The 12,452-nt window shown below is 38.4% G+C and overlaps 1 non-coding gene across 1 annotated transcript; it reads left to right on the forward strand.

Moving 5' to 3' along the window:
• Positions 1–1,762: 1,762 nt before the first annotated feature.
• Positions 1,763–1,869, forward strand: LOC127117101 (small nucleolar RNA R71). The gene has a single exon (XR_007801861.1). It is a non-coding gene; the product is annotated as a small nucleolar RNA R71 (small nucleolar RNA).
• Positions 1,870–12,452: the final 10,583 nt, after the last annotated feature.

Consider the following 12,452-nt stretch of genomic DNA (forward strand, 5'->3'; position numbering starts at 1 on the left):
TTGAAAAGGAGCGGTTCGTCCCAATGAAAGTTTCTCACATCGTTGAAGAACTTCTTCTTGCGGTGGTAGTCAAGATCAGGGGGTACGATATCAGCAGCTAGGCAATTAACAAAGTCTGCATACCATGGTACGTTACTTACTGCTAAGGATTTTTGGAAGTGCTCATGAGGGCCTAGGTTATCATCTTCAATGGTTTCTAGTCTAGCTATCAGTCTATCGTAAGCAATGTCATCATTTATGGGTACTAAGTCTAGTTTTAGGTGTTCTAGCCTAGAAAGGTAATCGGCTACTACATTTTCAGTGCCTTTTTTATCTCTTATATCTAAATCAAACTTTTGTAGTAACAGAATCCATCGGAGTAACCTGGGTTTGGCATCTTTTTTTCTTAATAGGTAATGAACGGCAGCATGATCGGTGTAAACTATAATTTTATATCCTAATAGATAGGATCTAAATTTGTCTATAGCGAAAACTACAGCGAGTAATTCCTTTTCAGTTGTTGCGTAGTTGAGTTGGGCAGTGTCTAGGGTTCTACTGGCATAATAAATGGCAGTAATTTTGTATCTCTCCTTTGCCCTAGAACGGCTCCAAAGGCATAATCACTAGCGTCGCACATTATCTCAAAAGGTTCTGACCAATCAGGGGGTTTCATAATAGGTGCAAATATTAAGATGGTATTTGGGTAATGGCTTCTATGAAAGGGATTTCTACGTGAAGTTTTTCTATAACCTTAATAAATTTCTAATATTGGTTATTGGTCTGGGTTTGTTTGAGTCTTTGAGGATATGGTACGTAAGTTTTATCTTTAGGTTTTTCTCCTTTTTGTTGACCTTCCCGGTTTCCATATTCCTCTGGTTCCTTTACTTCGTCCGTGGGTTCGGTATATTCCTTAGAAGTTTTGGGTTCACTCAATCTTGGGTTTGGTGGCTCATCATAAGCATTCTCACTTTGTAGGGTAATGGCATTGGCTTGCCCTCTCGGATTTTGTTGAGGTTGTCCGGGGAACTGTCCTCCAGGTGTGGTTTGGGGGGCTTGGTTTAAAGCTACCTGAGAGATATGGGTTTCAAGCATCTTGGTATGAGTAACTATTTGGTCAACCTTGGTTCCTAACTGGGTAATCAATTCGTTAACATGAATGTTTTGGTTCATGAACTCTTTGTTTTGTTAGGTTTGAGCAGTGATAAAAATTTCCATAATTTTCTCAAGGCTCGGCTTTGGTGGTACAGGTTGCATAGGTTGATTTGATCTTGGGGCTTGCTAACCTGGTCTCGGAGGTGCATTATTTTGGATAAGGTTATTGTTCTTATAGGAGAAGTTTGGGTGATTCCTCCATCTAGGGTTATAGGTATTCGAATATGGGTTCCCTTGGGTGTAGTTCACTTGCTCAGAGTGGGTTTCGTTTAATAGACTGCATTCTGCAGATTGGTATCCTTTGGTTCCACATATCTTACAATCTGACGAAACTGTGGCTACAGTATTCGGGTTTATGCACATATGCTCGACCTTGAGGGCTAATGCGTCCATTTTAGCTTGCATCATGTCTATAGAGCTTAGTTCATGCACTCTTCCTTGGACTTCCTTCTTCACAACCATCGCTCGTTCGACTCCCCTTGATTGATGGTTTTGAGCCATATCTTCGATGAGGGCGCTAGCTTCAGGATAAGGTTTGTTCATCAGAGCACCGCCTGCGGCAGCGTCGATGGTCATCTTAGTGTTATAGTGAAGTCCATTATAGAAGGTCTGAATGATTAACCAATTTTCTAAACCATGATGTGGGCAATCTCTTAACATCTCTTTATATCTCTCCCAAGCTTCGAACAACTATTCTCCTTGGTTCTGGGTAAATCTAGTTATGTGGTTTCGAAGAACGGCGGTCTTACTTCGGGGAAAGCATCTAGCAAGGAATACTCTTCTAAGGTTAACCCAAGTCGTAATGGAATTGGGTGGAAGGGAATCTAACCATGATAGGGCTTTATCTTTGAGGGAAAAAGGGAATAATCTTAAACGGATTGCCTCAAGAGAAGCTCCATTGGTTTTAAAAGTGCCTGCTAATTGGAGAAAGATTTTTAATTGTTGGTTTGGGTTCTCAGTAGCGAGACCTGCGAATTATCTCTATTGCACTAGTTGCAACAGGGAGGGTTTAAGTTCAAAATTATTAGCTGGGATGGTTGGGTTTACTTTACTAGAACTAGGTTCTTCGTTGGATGGTTGAGCGAAATCCTTAAGAGGTCTTTGGTTTTGATCTTCGGCCATAGCTCTCCTAATTCTATCAAAGAATAAACGTGCGCGAGCGTAACGTTCAGGTTCCGCCAAAGGGTATACTAAGCTTCTGGTGCTGCGAGTTCTTCGTATTGACCGGCGGGAAATAACCTAAGTCTAAACGATATAACAACAGGGTACGAAATTTGAAGAAATTGGCCCCCGGCAACGGCGCCAAAAACTTGATGCGTGCTTTTCGCAAGTATACGAACGCGTTAGAGTAATATAAAAGATTGTCGAATCCACAAAGACCAAGTGTCAATCTATCGTTATCTATTGTTATGGTGTTTATCTAAGGTAATCGAAATAGGGGGTTTTTAGAGTTTACAATGAGAAATAAAGTGTTAAATAAAATTTAATTAATAAAGACAGACTCGAATGTAATTCACATAATCAATTAATAATCCAAGTACTTGCTAATCAATTTGAAAAGAACCAATTTAACGAGAATTGTCGCTTTCGCGTATTCAAAACCAAGTTGTACTCCCTAATCAAACCCTCTTATTGTCTCTTATAAAAAGGCGCGCATTACGTTAGAGTAGTAAACCTATTTTTAAGAAATATAGTATCTTGACTAAGTTGAAAAGTATTTTAACCTAGATTTCTTAACCAAAAGAGGTTCTCACGAACCAGACTCTAAACTTATAAACGCGTCCGAAAATAGTTTTAAAATCACTTTGCTTCTTAAGTTAAAAACTCCTAATGAACTAAACAAAACGCTTTCGCTGTATTTGAAATAGTTAAAAACTACTAAGTTTAAAAAGATGTTGGACGGTTTTCGATCTTACCCAACGGAAATTAAGTGCGGGAAAACTTAAGTTGAAAGTCAAAATAGCCCTTAAGTATTTTTACGAACAATTGTACGGATAATCGGTTCAATTACGATCCTTACATTCTAACCTTATAGGTTTAGTTAGACATGGTAAAGCAAAGGTGCATTTAATTTGAATAAAAGTAGTGTGAGTGCAGAAAGTAAATAAAAGTAATGCGAGTGCGAGAAATAAATAAAAGTAGTGCGAGTGCGGGAAATAAATGAAAGTAGTGCAAGTGCAAGAAATAAATAAAGTAAAGCGAGTGCGAGAAATAAATAAAGTAAAGTGAGTGCGGGAAAATAAATAAAGTAAGGCGAGTGCGGGAAATAAATAAAGTAAAGCGAGTGCGAAAAATCAATAAAGTAAAGCGAGTGCGGGAAAATAAAATTGATAAAGGCAAGCAATAAAAACCTGCTCCAATCGGAGGGTTGAATAAGATGCGAAGCGGAAATGAAAATGGCGGTAGGATTAACTTCCTTCAAAAGGTCTCCAAACTCGATTACAGACTCGATCACAGACTTGATTACACAATTGTGGTAACACCCCAATGCGAAGCGATTACCACTTTAAAATACTGAATATATGCCTAAGTGAAACTAAGTTTCCTCTAAGTTTGCATCTGCTCTAAGTTTGGATGATTAAACAAATGAATATGAGTCTCTATTTATAGGCAAGTAAAATAATGGAAAAGACAAGGATGCCCTTCAGTTTGAATTTAGGAGGGAAAAATTTCCTTCTTGTGGCGCCCGCCACAACACCATGGCGCCCGCCATAAGAGCAAAGTGTGGCGCCCAAGTGGAGGTAGTGGGGAACGTGGCAGTTGAGGGAAATTGAGCTAGGACACGTCATGGCAGGGCCCATGGCCCCAGCCACAGTGGGAGCCACAAGTGTAAAATGCTAAATTTTAGGGTTTTTAGCTCGTTTTCACTCCTTTTCTCGATCGGGGCTCCGATTAGACTGAAAACCTGAAAACAAAGAGAAACATAGTAATAACATAACAAAATGATAATAAAACAACTAGAATGCATGCGAAATCAGAGTCGAAAATACGGTGAATTTCAGTGTCATCAAACTCTCCCACACTTAAACCCTTGCTAGTCCTCAAGCAAAACAATAAAAAAAACTCATAGAAGAAAAACTGGTGTCAACGAGTGATTCAGGCTAAAAGATTTCTAAGTTCAAGTCGGGATGCTGTGATAGGTACTAACTGAGTGAACTAAGGGTATCATGATGACACTTATCCGAAAAATACGGACATAGACTCCATTCCTATATTAACCAACCCATATTATCCCATAATTCTTAGGCCTGCGTCTTCATCTCTTTTTGTGTCCTTTTCATTCAGGCGCAATCACATTAAGCCCGTTATCCGTACATGCTTCATAGCAGAGTGAGCTGTTAGGGATTATAATCTAAACATGGGGTTCCTGGAACATAAATCTTTGTAAACCCTTTTTATTTGACCCAACTGCAGTTGTGGGGGATCGGATCGTAATCCACCCTACCGAGTTCAGCGCCAGATACCTCTGAACCAACTAACAGTGGGTGAGTTTTTCTTTTTCTTTTTCTTTTTCTTTTGCGACAAATTTTTACAACTTTTTGGTTTAAATGACTTTGTGAGGGTCACCTATACCGGAGTTTCCTTTTTGCTTTCTTTTATTTTATTTATTTCACTGATCATTCACTTATGTTCATCGTGAAGGAGAAGGGCGATCCAAAACTCAACGGAATTTAAAATTTCTCCTTTAATGATCCTTACGAATTGGGATGATCAGTGATAGAATCGTTACCTCTTGTGGCGATTATGACCTTTAATGCAGATCTACGGAGCGATCATGCATGTTGAGAAATGACAACGCCTCTACTCAATCCACACAAACGGACTCCTTCAATCTCAGTGCTAGCTGCTTCGAATGAAGGCTTTAAGTGAGAGAGAGAGAGAGAGAGAGAGAGAGAGAAATGAAATTGCAACTGTAACAATGCTTCTACACAAGGGTTCTATTTATAGAACACTTGTGTGGGCTGCAAGCTAAAAAGCCCACTCAAGTGTATATGGCCCATATCTTATAATATGCCAAAATCACTTAAGTGCGTGGTACCTTACCATATTTCGTCTTCTACTTAAGTACACTGTACCTTAAGATGTTCTATAATTCACTTAAGGGCACTGTACGTTACGGTATTCCGTAATTACTCTATCTCTCATCAATCCGTCCTTTGTGTGTGACCCTATAGGTTTTCGCGACATTGGAAATTATATTAAATCACATATTTAACATAAAAATTAGTGAGCGGTATCTAGCAACACATCACTGCTACCCAAGACACGAAAATGTCATATGAACACAAGGCATAGACCGTGTCATCCTTGTCCAGTTCAATATTGGGCCCATAGACATTTATCCTGTTACGCGGGATGGGAAAATTCCATCTAGGTCACTCATGTCCCTTAGCATGCTTCGTGGAGTACCCATCAACTGTCTTTATGGTCATCCAATTACGGACAACGTTTGATCAGCAATAAGGCACTCAACTCTACATCTAGAGACCATAGTGGTTTCAGGTCGAACGGTGGTATACACCATTATCACCATGAGAATAACTTATGACACTTTGCATAACATTCTATATAGTATTCTCATAGTGGGTCAATCTAGTATAAATATTACTCTTAATATTCATACATATGTTTAAGACTTGATAACTCTTTATCCATGATCCATGAGATGTGATCATCAGTCTATAAACATAATAGTCTTCATGCTTTAATGTTATCCCACTTCACAATAAAGCTTGACTACGGATACTTTAAGAATAATGTCCTTATGTTTAATGTGATCTCATGATTAAGTCATACTTGATACATTAAACGGACTAGCTATTCTAGGGACTTTATTAAACAAACATAATAAAGAAAAAGCCTTTTATTATTAATAAATAATTTGATACAAGTACCAAAAGTATTGGCCTCTAGGGCTTACACCAATAATCTCCCACTAACACTAGAGCCAATCAGGCATACCCCTAATGCCCATAGATCTAGTATGACCATCATGCTTCTGCTGCGCAAGAGGCTTTGTCAGGGGGTCAGCAATATTGTCAAGTGTAGGTACTCTGCATATTTTCACATCTCCTCTATCTATTATCTCTCAAATGAGGTGATAACGCCTAAGTATGTGTTTGGATCATCGGTGAGATCTAGGCTCCTTAGCTTGTGCGATAGCACCATTGTTATCACAATAGAGACCAATGGGATCCACAATATTAGGAACTATGCCAAGTTGACTAATGAACTTTTTGATCCAAACAACTTCCTTTACTGCACTTGAGGCAGCAATATACTCGGCCTCCGTTGTAGAATCAATAACTGTATCTTGCTTTGAACTTTTCCAGCTTACAGCGCCACCGGTTAAGCAAAACACATAACCAGATTGCGATTTAAAGTCATCCTTATCTGTTTGGAAGCTAGCATCGGTGTATCCAATTACAGCCAACTCTTCCTGACCTCCATATATCAAGAATGATTCCTTAGTCCTTCTCAAATACTTAAGGATATTCTTGAGAGCTACCCAATGGGCATCACCCGGATCAGATTGGTACCTACTGGTTACACTTAAAGCATACGAGACATCTGGTCGAGTACATAACATGGCATACATGATAGATCCTATTGGAGATGCATATGGAATCTTATTCATGCGATCCCTTTCTTCCTTAGTTAAAGGGGATTGTGTTTTTGATAGACACAAGCCATGTTGCATAGGTACAAATCCTTTCTTAGAATCATGCATATTAAAGCGTCTCAGCACTTTGTCTATGTACATACTCTGACTTAGGCCAAGCAACTTTTGTGATCTATCTCTATAGATTCTGATTCCTAATATATAGACTGCTTCACCTAGGTCCTTCATAGAAAAGCATTTCCCCAACCAAGACTTTACTTGTTGCAGGGTAGGGACATCGTTTCCAATGAGTAATATGTCATCTACATATAATACCAGGAAAACGATCATGCTCCCACTAACCTTCTTGTAGACACAAGGCTCATCTTTGTTCTTGATGAATCCATATTGTTTTACCGTTTCATCAAAATGAAGATTCCAGCTTCTGGAAGCTTGCTTCAATCCATAGATTGATCTTTGTAACTTACATATCTTTTGGGCTTCTTCTGGTATGTCAAATCCTTTAGGTTGTGTCATGTACACATCCTCAAGAAGATTCCCATTAAGGAAAGCAGTTTTGACATCCATCTGCCATATTTCATAATCATGATATGCAGCGATACCAAGTAAAATCCGAACAGATTTAAGCATTGCAACTGGTGAAAAGGTTTCATCATAGTCAACCCCATGAATTTGTTTATATCCTTTTGCAACCAGTCTTGCCTTATAGGTATGTACCTTACCATCCACGTCAGTCTTCTTTTTGAAGACCCACTTGCTAAAGGTGAGAAAAACAAGAAAGGGGGTTTGAATTGTTTTGGAAAATAAGCATTTTTGCAAAATAAAATCACACAGGATTTTATACTGGTTCGCTTATAACACAAAGCTACTCCAGTCCACCCGGCCAAGGTGATTTCGCCTTCAACAAGGACTTAATCCACTAATCTTGAAAGATTATTACAACCAACGTCTAAGAGAAAGATCTCTTAGTCCTCTCAAGTATACAGACTGCGCAGAGTCACTTGAGGAATTAAAACAATTGAGGTAAAAACAGAATTTGTAATCTAGAGTGCTTCTAGGATAAAGCAAGTATTACAACATTTAGAGCAGATAAGAAGTTTCACGTTATGAGAAAAAGCTCGTGAAAGATTAGAGAGAGTAGAGTAATTCTGTGCGTTCAGGTGTGTCTCTCAATGAGTTTCGCCGTTCTTTATATAGAGGTGAAAAACGACCGTTTGTAGTGATGGCAGATATTTTGTCTTGATGAGAGTTTAATGCCATAACTTCTGTTGTTTCTTGCCAGAACAAGTTTGTCTCCTGAATAACTTCTTTCCAAATATAGTTTCTTTCCATTTGAAGTTGTAGTTACCGTTACTCTTTCTGGATATGGAAATTCTTTGTCAGAGTCAGCGTTACTCTGTTAGTCTGAGATCTTTGACTTTAGAGCTTCTGATATTCCTGTTTTAGGTTTTCAGTGTTGTCTTCAGATGAGGCTGAGAGCTTCTGGTTTTCTGATATGCCGTTGTGCTCAGAGTCAGAACTTCTAGAGCGTGTGTCTACTTCAGATGCTTTTGATCCTCTGGTACTTTCTGTCTGATTTGATTCTGTATCTGATGAGGCGATCAGATTCCTTTCTTCTTGTTTAGAGTCCTGCACACTTAGAAACTTTTTGTTAGAGTGCCATTTTTGGTTTCATTCTTTGTTATCATCAAAATCCTGGAATCTGTTGTAGAACAATTTTTGTTCTTACACTTGCATCCTATAGGGTTAACTCCTACATGAGGCTCTACCAAGGTCCAAACTTGGTTTGTGTACATGGAATCCATTTTAGATTTCATGGCTTCTAGCCACTTCTCAGACTTGGGACCAGTTATGGCCTTTTGGTAGGTCACAATCTCATCTTGATCCATGAGTAATACATCACCTTGATCAGTTATGAGATATCCATATCTCTCAGGTATGTGACGTATCCTGCTTGACCTACGCGTGTCTTGTTCTACTTGAGCAGGTTGCTCTTCCACAACTACTTGTGTTTCTTGCTTTAATTCCTCCATAGGTGTATCGATGCTTTGTGATTCTTGAATTTCTTCAAGCTCTACTTTCCTCCCATTGATTCCTTTGGAATAAAATCCTTTTCTAGGAAAGCTCCAGTTCGAGCGACAAACACTTTGCCCTCAGAAGGATTGTAGAAGTAATACCCTCTTGTTTCTTTAGGATACCCCACAAATAAGCATTTGTCAGATTTGGGCTCAAGCTTAGTTGAAATTTGTCGTTTCACATAAACTTCGCAACCCCAAATTTTCATGTAAGACATATGTGGTTTCTTACCACTCCATATCTCATATGGCGTCTTCTCAACCTTTTTGGATGGAACACGGTTAAGTGTGTAAGCTGCTGTCAATAGTGCATGTCCCCAAAAGGAGTTTGGAAGATCGGCGTGACTCATCATGGATCGGTCCATGTCTAACATGGTTCTATTTCTTCTCTCAGATACACCATTCCATTGGGGTGTTCTAGGAGGAGTAAGTTGGGATAGGATCCCACACTCTTTCAGATGGTCATCAAACTTTAGGCTTAAATACTCACCACCTCGATCTGATAGAAGAGTTTTAATATTCTTACCTAGTTTGTTTTGTACTTCATTCTTGAATTCCTTGAACTTTTCAAAGGACTTTGATTTGTGTTTCATTAAATACACATAACCATATCTACTGAAATCATCAGTAAATGTGATGAAGTACTGAAAACCTCCTTTGGCTGGTATGTTCAGTGGTCCACATACATCAGTATGTATGAGGGCCAAAAGATCATTAGCTCTTTCACCTTTTCCTGTGAATGGAGACTTTGTCATCTTTCCCATTAAACAAGATATGCATGTCTCATATGATTCATAATCAAAAGACTCCAACAGTCCATCTTTATGGAGTTTGGAAATGTGTTTCTCATTTATGTGGCCTAATCGACAATGCCAAAGGTAAGTTGGATTTAACTCATTAGGTTTCATCCTTTTAGTATTAATGTTATAAATAGGCATTTCAAGATCAAGGACATATAGTCCATTTTTCATTCGTGCAGTAGCATAGAATATATCATTCAAATAAATTGAGCAACAATTGTTCTTTATTATAATTGAAAAACCAAACTTGTCAAAACAAGAAACGAAAATAATATTCCTACTAATTGCAGGTACATAATAACAGTTCTTTAACTGAATTATTAAAACACTAGGTAAAGTCAATACATAAGTTCTTACGGCTAAAGCAGCAACCTTTGCTCCATTGCCAACTCGTAGGTCGACTTTACCTTTTGCCAAATCTCTACTCCTTTTTAGTCCCTGCACATTGGTACAAATGTGAGAACCGCATCCAGTATCTAATACCCATGATGCAGAAGTAGATAAATTAAATTCAATAACAAAAATACATGAAGTTAAAGTCTCTACTCCATTCTTCTTATCTTCCAGGTACTTTGGGCAGTTTCTCTTCCAGTGCCCGGTCTTATCGCAATGGAAGCAGGTGCCTTTTTTTGCTATGCCTCCACTAGGCTTCAAAGCAGCAATAGTGGGTTTGGGTTTGGCAACTTCCTTGCCTTTCCCTTTATCACCCTGCTTGGTGGGCCTTTTGTTCTGTCTCTTTCCATTTCCGATCATCAGAATGGATTTCCCTTTTGACTTCAGATTCTGCTCAGTAGTTCTTAACATGGCTAGCAGTTCAGGAAGAGATTTGTCCATATCATTCATATCGAAATTTAGGACAAATTGACTGAATCTATCTGGAAACGATTGCAAGATTAAATTAGTTGCAAGTTCTTTTCTGAGGGGAAAACCCAACCTCTCAAGGTTTTCCACATACTCAATCATCTTGAGCACATGGGGACCTACAGGGGCTCCCTCAGCTAACTTGCCTTGAAAAAGGGATTTTGAAACTTCTAACCTTTCATGCCTTGCTTGCTCTTGATAGAGCGTCTTGAGGTGTTCGATCATATCGAACGCTGCCATGTTCTCATGTTGCTTTTGCAACTCTGAGTTCATGGTAGCTAGCATGAGACAAGCAGTTTCATTGGCATCATCGACATGCTTCTTATAAGCATCTCTTTCTGCCTTAGGTGCAGAAATAGGAGGTTCCTCTTCAGAAACAGGTTTCTCCAAGACATACAACTTTCTATCATGTTTGAGGACAATCCTCAGATTTCGGTGCCAATCCAGAAAATTCGTCCCAGACAATTTTTCCTTGTCAAGGATTGATCGCAAAATGTTGTTAGAGGTGTTTGTTGTCATGGTAATCTACATGAATCATGAAAACATAAGTATCAATAACATATTTAATTAGGCCTTTAATTAAATATGCTCCCACTATTTTACTCAAAACAAATGACCCTCACTATTTGATTCGGAAAATCCTGTTGGAAGATTTTCTAGTGGGTCGAGATCCATATTTCACTTTGTTTTAAGTCCGCGTAGGCAGATTACACAAAACTAGGTTATTTAGGTAGGAACTCCTTCCAATTGTATCTAATACAACTCTCGAATATTTTCGTTGGGTGAATAACTCCTTATTCCAATCCATCACATGGATCATTTCCAACTCTTGCTTCTAAACATATATAATCTTATTATAATTTGTTTAGTTAAGTTTGACCCATTGTTTTAGCAATTGGATATTACAATTATCCCATAGCACCTTACTAATATTGAACATGCACCTCGCGTAGGCGAAACCTACATTATTCGATACTAGTCTTGATAAGTGTTAAAACTTGGAAAGCATAAACTTAATATTTAATTTGAGGGAATTTGCAATTATTCTGATCTCACCGGCTTATTTATCATATAAATCGTCTCTCACATGCATCAACATACATTCACATGCATCAACATACATACATAGTGAAACAGTTATGGCCCCTAGCGCAATTGTTCTCCCAAGCCAATGAGAGAACCTAAGATCCCTCGTGGCATCATAACATTGCATTTGCATTGCCTCAAGGATTATAAGCATCTTGGTTCCCTTTGCCTTTGGGTGGGACCTCCTGTGAGTGGTTTGAGATCACCAAGAATGCTTGAATTGTATATTATTGTTTTTCTCATTTTATTCACTAACCAAAAGCAGAAAAATATGTCACTAACATCTTTTGTTTGTAGCTTGAGAAGTCACAAGGTCTAAAGCTTCTAAGAGCTCCTTTGTGCAATGATATGGTCAAGAAAGATGAAAGCAAACATGGCAATGGCTCCCAAAGCTCTCATCCATAAAATATTCCTCCCAAGTATCTCAATTCATCATTTTTATCAAGCAAATCAAAGGGTTTAAGGTTTCTTTCCCAAGGAAACCCTAATTCATATGTTCATCAAACTATGCCTTACTCATGAAGCAACCTTAACCCATGGTCAAAAAAAATCAAGGGAAGTTCTATAATTCATCATTTAATGCATATTTGAACTTATTTGGGTGTCCTCAATTATCAATTCATCCAAATATGAGTTGTGGACTTGAGAAGTTGATCAGTCAATTCATCTGACTATCTTGAAATACACTGAGACCTAACGTTTTATGTGTTGGTCAAATGGATATGACCCCAAGAGGAAACATGTTCTTAAATACAATAGGAACAACATTCATGTTCATCAAAATTTGATTTTAAACTTGGAAGGTCATCATCCATTCCAAGACATTATAGGTCATTTTGACTGAAACCCTAATTTTGGATCAACTTCCCAAGAACA

This window comes from Lathyrus oleraceus, chromosome 1 (assembly GCF_024323335.1).
Source record: "Lathyrus oleraceus cultivar Zhongwan6 chromosome 1, CAAS_Psat_ZW6_1.0, whole genome shotgun sequence".
NCBI lineage: Eukaryota > Viridiplantae > Streptophyta > Magnoliopsida > Fabales > Fabaceae > Lathyrus > Lathyrus oleraceus.